At 38.0% G+C, this 9,116-nt stretch overlaps 1 long non-coding RNA gene across 1 annotated transcript; it reads right to left on the minus strand.

The window, feature by feature from the left end:
- Positions 1-5,511: 5,511 nt before the first annotated feature.
- LOC115923627 lies at positions 5,512-6,982 on the minus strand. The gene is made up of 2 exons (XR_004064019.1): positions 6,399-6,982; positions 5,512-5,753 (listed from the first exon to the last, which is right to left on the minus strand). It is a non-coding gene; the product is annotated as an uncharacterized LOC115923627 (long non-coding RNA).
- Positions 6,983-9,116: the final 2,134 nt, after the last annotated feature.

Consider the following 9,116-nt stretch of genomic DNA (forward strand, 5'->3'; position numbering starts at 1 on the left):
TATATGCTTAAATTGTTAATGATTGTCTATGCATCTAAACATATTTTCTTCAAATATTCAGCCCTCCAAATAATGGCGTATAGTTGTATGCTTCAAACCATGCATTCATATTGGTAGTGAACCGCAAAAGGGTTGTGATGCGATATTTGCTTCTGCAACATTTGTTCTTATTGTTGTGGCCTGTGGTTTGTGTGTTGAACGTCTTTGTATGAAACAGTTTGTTTGTGTATGACCATGTGATATGATCTGATTACTAAATGATTACCAGCTAGCCTTACTCAAAGCCTAGACCTGTTGAATTAGATCTAAATGGACAAGCAAATTTCTACTGTTTTTGAAACCTCGTTGCACAGGATAAAGATATTCTGCAGACATATTACGTGTTTCAGTGCCAAAAAAAGACCATACAATGTGATATTGCAAAATATTTAGCTCTATATTGATATATATTCCATTGATAATTCTTTGGCCATGTGAGTGACTTAGACCATGTTGCTTACATACTTTTTTTGCAGCTAAGAGGCCCTTTATGTCTACTGTCTCTCGGTCCAGCATTGGGTGTGCATTTGGGGATGATTATATGCCCATCCATGCTAATTAGATGTTTTGATGGAGACAAACTTGCTTGTATGCAGATGTATTTTTCAGCAAGTTTGGCTTGTAATGAGAAATCTTTGACGTAATCGCTGTACCATGCCAAAGGATCTGATTCTATATTATATTTATGCACGGGACAGCATGTTGTAGACTGCTCTCCTAGACACGGCGCCTCCTGGACACTGTTTAAGACAGTTCTAGAACTGGCATTCAGGATTTTATTATGAGCCTTCGATCATCTGACTGACAGATGACACTTGTTTTCCACAATTGGAAAAAACCATTGAATCCATCCTTCTAGAAGCGGCATCTTCTTTCTACGTTCCATCAAGAGTTTCTAATGTTACTAATACTTGGCAGATGAAAAGAGATGGACTCACATATCATTTTTCTTAAACAAAGTCATTAATGTTCATATTACTTACAAACAGAACACCAAGAATAACATGCAGAGTTTGTTGATATTACATCTGAATCACGTATTTGAATGGAATGGACTTGTGAATCAACCTTTTCATACATAAATGAAATATTAGAAATTCACTCGTTGAATCATTAAGCTTAAAGTATTTGTTTAACAATATTTCTAGTTTTACAAATGTGAGATGCATGGCCCTACTTGTTATCAGTGTCTGTGATATGGTGTAATATTGCAGCCCTAAAAACATTGCGCTTCAAAATGATCATGAAGCTCCTCAAAAAATAAAAATCTTTGATTGACCGGTTTTAACATACTCATTTTCCCCAATAGACTGTAGTGTAATAAAAACCGTTGGGAAAACGGTTTTTGAAATATCTAATTCCAATCATGAATATCTTGATAATTAGACAGGTGAGTTAAAGTCATGGGATTCTTGACTGACCTAAAGGTTTATAATTATGATTGCAGCATGAGCTAAATCCAGAAATTTGTTTAGAATCTGAGACAAAGATACCCAATCCCTTTAATGATAATAATAATAATAATAATAATAATAATAGTGTTAACTTTTAGAGCACACACACCGTCCAGGGACGCTCATGGCGCTAGCTCAGCAACAGTTCTCTTCAAGACATGTATAAGTAAAGTAAATGTTTATTTGGTAATAGAGTTACTTAGAGTTATTAGAAATTCAAAAACAATTTTGCAACATTTGTATCACCTATTTCAATCCTCAGCTCTGCTCGGTGGGGCCCGGTGCCCTCCAGCTACTCTGTTCACTGATAATTCAAGGGACTAGCCCAGTCAGCACATGATTCACAGGAGCTCTAGCATCTGAGGCCACTAGGCCCCACTCGGGCAGCCAATGAGACTGAAGGGTGATACTAATTAAGTTCAAATGTACAAATAAGATATTAATTATGGATTTGGTGAAATAAAATTATACAACTTAAATAAAATAGAACTACAAGAATCTAAGCGAGATGAGATTAATGCATGAATTAATTGTTCACATGCTTGTTGAGTCAAAGAGTTTTGTATGACCCCAAGGTTATCAGTTGATATCTCACAGACTTTGATATGCTAGATACATGTTTAATAAATTACATATTATTGTCAAATATCACACCAAGGTTAGAACTTTGCCATCTACACGCAAGCCTAAATGATTATGATTTGCTCCCAGTAAAGAATTCTTAGAGCCCAAAATGATAAACTCAGTTTTATTTTCATTTATTTTAAGACCGTTGGAATCCATCCAGCCTTTCATGTCATGAATACAGGCTTCTAAAGGTCTCCTAGCAATGGCAATTGCATCAGAGGAAGGATGTACAGAAATGAACAGCTGAATGTCATCAGCGTAACAATGATACTTTATAAATGCTTTCTAATTATTGTACTGATTGGCTCAAGGTAGACAGAAAACATTTACGAGCCACCAACAGACCCTTGTGGTACACCATATGGGCAATTCCACAATTGGTAACGTTACATTTAAGCAAATTTTCATATTTCATTTTACTACTACATCACCATCTATTCATTTCAAGTCACAATCATGTTACAATATGTTCACCCACCCTAGGTCTATAATATAAAAAAGAATGAATACAATTGAACAAATATTAGAGTCGCCATGGTAACTTTTAATGTTGGTTGGTAACGTTACAAAAAAAGGACATGCGAAAAAAATCAGTGTCTTCAGACCAAAAGTTTCCTAAAACGCGAGATACCTCAAACAAAGTGTCGTATTCATTTCAATTCTAGTGTCATGATAAATATTTCAGCCAATAATTTTAGCAGCTTGACTCTTCAATTTTTTATTAGACCCAAAATTCATGGTTGGTAACGTTACCGGTTGGTAACGTTACAGTTTGTCCATGCAGAAATAAGCGTTGTAAAAAGCAAGTGTTAAACCTACTCCTTCCTTAAAATCAAAAGATACACTTTGCAATTACATATAAATTAACATAGTTATCAATGTAACTGTTATTTATAACTCCAACTCACAATTTGAAACAATCCAAACATATTTACAACACTTTTTATCCAAATGTTACATTCTGAAGTTCACCATTTGTCGTGGGATTATGCATGTCAACATACATAATAACTTGATTTCACAAAGTAACTATTTTATTGAGAGAATTTTAACAGAGTTCATGACATCATGACAGAGACATTGAGCAGATATTCAGTCCATAACACAATAGAATGATAATGTGTTGTTTTGTTCCATAATCCAATGCATGTATTTTATGTACAAATGTACTTGATACCATACAAATCTAAAATTTGAAAAGCCCACGGTTATTAACAACTTCTTTAACGAATGTATTTGCCGTCGATTTAGACCTGTACTCCTTCCTTAAAATCAAAAGATACACTTTGGAATTGCATGTAAATTAACATGGTTATCAATGTAAGTGTTATTTATAACTCTTACCCAGACACAACTTGAAACAATCCAAACATATTTACAACACTTTTTATCCAAATGTTAGATTCTGAAGTTCACCATTTGCCATGGGATTATGCATGTCAACATACATGATAACTTGGTTTCACAAAGTAACTATTTTTGTTGAGATAAGTTTAACAGAGTTCAGAATAAAAATGTGCGGTTGTATTCCATAACCCAATGCATGTATTTGATGTAGGGCCTACTTGATACCATACAAATCTAAAATTTGAAATGCCCACGGTTGTTAACAACTTCTGGAGGAGCCAATTTTGTAATCATCTTGCTCTCCATGTAGAAAATGGCATCCTTTTTTGTAGGCCATTTCCAGTACTTTCCCACTGGCTCCATCACTGACACCTGAAACTCACCCTTGCGTGTGAACCCAACAACTTCACCAGGAAATTTCTTTCCTTCGTACTCGACCACATACCAATCTCCCACTACAATGGCCTTACTACCACTTTGGGTAACCACTACATCATCCTTGTCTGCCCTATTGTCTTTTGTGAGAATGTGGGATACCACTTCATCCTTTACGACCTTCAGGAAATGCATCTTTCCGATGCCAGTGATTGGCTTGGCCTGAATGAAAACATCTTTCAATTTGAGCTTCTCATTCCGCTTAGCAATTTCTGTTGACTTGACCTCTGTGACGCATACATTCTCCATGAAGCTTGCTGCTAGAACAAAGCTGCTTGCATCTGCTACAATGTCTTGGCGGCTCAGAACTCTTTGCATCACAAAGCGCTTGGCTGACCCTCCAATCCCATCAACGGGGCCTTTTCCATGGGAGGTCGAAAAGAAGTTCCACTTGATTTGAATCTTGTGAGCCTCTTGAAGTGTGCAGAGTGCTGCTGCCACAAACCGATTTTTGAATTGCGAAGCTGGGCCATCTGACCAGATAGAAATAGATGTTACCGTATCTGGTAGATATCCTAGCAGCACATCAAGGTAGGCTATGATGGTTTCCTTGGAGTGTGTGAGGTCATCAGATGCCAGGATATGAGAATGTAGAGATCCAGAGTACCAGAGTGCTGCAGTGAAGAGGGATACTTGACGTTGATTCCAATGTGCGCTCTGGACTTCATCTTGAGCAACGCATGTAAAATTTTCAGAGAAATCCACCTGGAGGAGGGCACTGTGGGTGTCATGTGATTCAGGAGAAACTTTTTCCCTCTGAGCATTGTATGCTGATGCTTGCTCACGCTTTACATAGCAGTGCTGCAGGAACTGAGGTAAGATGGCAGTGATGTGCTGTACTAGCTCTCCTACAGTTCCCTCCTCTTGAATCTTCATCATCCGTCCATCTTTATCCGTCTCCCACTGAAGCCATGAGCAAGGGCTGTTAAGGGATCCCTCAAAAGAGAAGGCTTTGCTAAATCCTGCTCCATCTTTGCATTCTGCACATTCATTCATCCAGCACTCTCTTGATGGTTGCTTGCAAAGGAGCAAAGCTGGGAGATCACGGGTGTAAGCAGGGAATTCTGGTTGAGCCTTGTGAAGTGCAGTAAAAGCATTAATGGCATTCTCGTGGTACCTGCAGAGACAGACATTATGTGGCAACTTTTGGCTAAGCAGGACATGCTTTGGGCGACACTCTGCAAACTTGGACTTTCCCACATGTACTTCTGGGTAAATCTCACAAAAGAAGGCATATGTCTCTTTAATTGAAGCAGTGAGGTGTCTAGCCTGCATTTTCTTCTTTCCGTCTGCATTCCAAATAGTCACTACATCCTTTCTGCCTGGGGCCTGGCGACTCACATCATCTCTCTCATAGAAGTCTTCAATGACTTTCACTGTATCTTCACTGACTTTAGGAGGACCCGTCTTCCTTTTCTCTGCTGAAGCTGATGGTAGTTCATGTCCTTGCTTAGCTTCTTTCTCATACAACTTGCGAGAGACAACAATTCGCCGTTTAGGAGTGTCGGGGAGTACTCGATCCATTATCCGATGTGCCCTGGCAGTGGCTTTTGCGAGTGCCATCGCACTTTTGAAGGGCCCATGACTTGCTTCTGCTTCTGCTTCTGCCTTTCTTTCTTTCTTCAATTTCCTGTGCTTTGCTACTCGTTTCTTTGTTGCTTCTTTCGTCTCCCTTTCCAGTTGTTTTCTCGCATATTTTGGCAAGGTCCTCTCTCTCAGCTTTTGCTTCTCCCGGCACCTCTTCATGGCTGCTGCTTTTTTCTTCAAGTATTCTTCATACTTCCCCATCCTCTTCATCTTTTCTATGTAGTGCCTTTGTTTCTCTTTCTTCGTAAACTTGGGCATGATGACCTATATATCAAAAAATAATTATAATTTTTTAAAATATTTTTGTACAAACCAAATCTTTAAAAAAAAAAAATAATCAGGATGAACAAAGATTTCCAGATTCGTAATTGGTATTAGAATCCTTCTATTAGTGCGAATCTGGATAAGTGTTGGAAAGTCACCATACAGAAAAATTGATACAATATAACAATTATGAATAAAATCACTTTTTTTTTCTAATTTACAAGAAATCATATAACTTAAAATTCATGATTTCCCATAATATTTAATGTATCCTTTGGAAATTTGAGTAAAGGTCAATTGCCATGTTTTCTCAAAGTGTTAAACAACTGCATTCGGATTAAGATGAAAGTTTCCACGGCAACAAATTAGCCAATGCACATAAAAACAAATACAAAAAAGTTCATTAACCTTCACTTTTTCATTTGCATCTATTCCATCTAGTTGATGTACATGTACATTTGCATGTACATGTAGTTGATACTAAATATTTTATGTACTATCAATTGCCAATGTTGACTTTAAAAAGTGTAGTGTGAACTGTACATACAATGAAGACTGTAGAAAGTAGCCTAGCCTGATCTTAAAGTATTTCAAGAAACATAAATAAAGATTACAGTTACTACAATTGAAAATAAATAAACTTACCAGATGCTGACACTGGGTGACAGTAGATTGAGATTCAACAAGTTTTGCTAATTAGAACTGCTTTCATGGAGAAAGATTCAAGAAGAGTTTTAATACAGTAAAGATGATTTGACTCTTCCCAAATGTGATGCTGCATGGATTCTACACAGATATGATGCTGCTTAAATGGTTGTCACATGGCTGTCACATGCCTTTAATAAATGTTCTATACTGCCATCTCTTGTCTTAGTTAAAGAATCACTTCACTTTCTTCTGATTAAGGCTTACAAATAAGTATCTCCTGGCACTAATATCATGGTTGGTAACGTTACAATCCTTAAGCCTGGTTGGTAACGTTACATGGTTGGTAACGTTACAGATTTTGACTGCTAATATTTTCTACATCATAGAATATTTGTAATTCTGGTTCCTTTACTTCAATAGAGCATTGTATAGGAAAGGAAAATTTGAAATATGACAATTAATAGCCCCCAGATTTTCTCTCCAGAAAAATAAATTCATGTTTTGGTTGGTAACGTTACATGGCGTATCAAGGGTTTGGAATTTCGTGAACTGTAGACTAAATCACTTTTTAACTTGAATTTTGCTGAATGAAACCATGAGGGCATTGTACTCCCTCAATAAATTCAATAGGTTTGTGAGGATATAGTTACTTTTATGTTGATAATGACTTAAATAACTTTTTTTCCTCTTATATTACAAATTTCACAGGAAAACATGAACAATGTTCATTTGCAATTTTCACTCACTTATACCAAATGTATGGTGTGGAAAATATTTTTTTCAGATACTTTGTGGTGTCTTTAGTCAAATAAAAAAAACAAAAAAAAGAAAATTTGAATTCTAAATTTTTTACTCATGTCCACCTAATCATGGAATTGCCCATATGAAATTATTTACAGAGACATACTTGGTTCTTTTTTAAATGTATGATGAAAACCATTGCAGAGAACTTCTCCCACACCCACTTTTCTGTGCTGTTCATGTCAGTAATGGCATCTCCTCCTAACCCACTTTTCTTGGCGCGTTTCTTCAGCTGCCCCATCATGGTCCTCATGCATATGTACAATATTTTTTTAACAGTCCAAAACTTGTCTTTCAGACAAGGACAATGCATTCAGGATTTCACAAAACAAAACACACATACATGGTTCCTAATTCAAAGTGAGGTCTATGTAACATACAGTGACCTGCAATATAACATTTGAAGGCATCCCAAATTACATTTGGGTTCAAATCTGAATACCTGTGTATTTCTTTAAATTCATTAATTTTATCGTTTATAAAGGTTATGAAATAATTAGAATCATGCCTCAAATAAGAGCAATAACACTTTCAATACCCTTTACCATGAGAGGAGTGATGAAATGAGATCCCTGCACCCACCTGTAGATTGGAGATCTTCCCCTTCTGGGAGTTTAAAAAACACCCAAGTTGTTTCTTCTCGACCTGTTCTCCAGGTCATCAATCTTATCCAGCCTGGTGAATATCCCTTTACACTCCTTCTCCTGGAAGTCGAGATGGCGGTGTAGCTCATGGAACCTTTCTTCTTGTTTACGTTTGTATTGCTGGAACCATACAGGCACAGGCGCCTGGGCTGCACTCTCAAGGCTTGCCCGGGAATCTTCTGGGCACCCATCCACTGACGTGTCGTTGCCGTGGTGTGACTTCTCTGGTGCATGTCACTCAAATTTTTAGCTTTCTTTCAACCTCCAGCAGGATTTTTACTCGGTGACATAAATCTCTTCTCGGCATTGACATAAAAATGAGCAAAATGAACCAGCTGTAAACTGAGTAGACAGGCCTTACTTTGCCGAAATCCATACACAGCACCATCCAGTTATTTGGTACATGCTGCTTCAGGCTGGAGAACTGCGTTGCCTGCCAGCAAGCATTTAGGAGATGTTTGGCGAAGGCTTCCAGCCTTCCTGACAGGGCAGCGACCAGCTCTATCACGGTACCACTTATATCCAAGAGAGCCATCCGTCCCACCTCTTCCTGGATTTGGAAGTCCACTCTCTCCACTTTACTTGTTCAGCTCCATGTATCAAGGGCTTCATCTTGGAGAAGTCATTAACAACAACCTCTGCGACCATCCTAGGATCACAGTAGTGTAAATCCAGTTGTCTCCAAGCTGCTTCATAATCTTGCCCCAATCCCTGAATATTCTGCAGAGGCTTTCCAATCAGATAGGATCTGAGTATCATAAGAGCATCTCTACCTTCATACTGCCAGTGAACCACATGTTGAAAATCAGCTTTAAAAGCGTGATATTCTTGTATGTCTCCACTGAATTTCGGTAGTTTGGGTATCTCCATCTTAAAACAAGACGACTCCGCTCTCATCACCGGTCTCTGAACTTGACTGCTATATGTATCTACAGTCTAGGTATGACCGCTGATGAGATACTTCCACAATTTGAAGAGGATCAGACTTTCTTGTGAACTTTTGAGGCTCACCTCTTTCTTCTTGCAATGTGGCTTGTAGTTTGCAATGGTATGTGCCAGGCTTGTTTATTTGTAGTAAGCAGTGAGCGTCTCTTACCAGTTCCCCAGTACGATACCATTCATAGATCACTCCTTCATTGTTGTGGTGATGAGAAACCACTCCTATCACCAGATGTCCTTCTTGGAAACCCCTGATTTCAGGTGGTTGATGCAGGAGCAAATATGGATCAGCACTTGAATCCTTCTCCATACATGGAAACTCGTACAGGAT

This window comes from Strongylocentrotus purpuratus, unplaced genomic scaffold (assembly GCF_000002235.5).
Source record: "Strongylocentrotus purpuratus isolate Spur 01 unplaced genomic scaffold, Spur_5.0 spur5_scaffold_14, whole genome shotgun sequence".
NCBI lineage: Eukaryota > Metazoa > Echinodermata > Echinoidea > Camarodonta > Strongylocentrotidae > Strongylocentrotus > Strongylocentrotus purpuratus.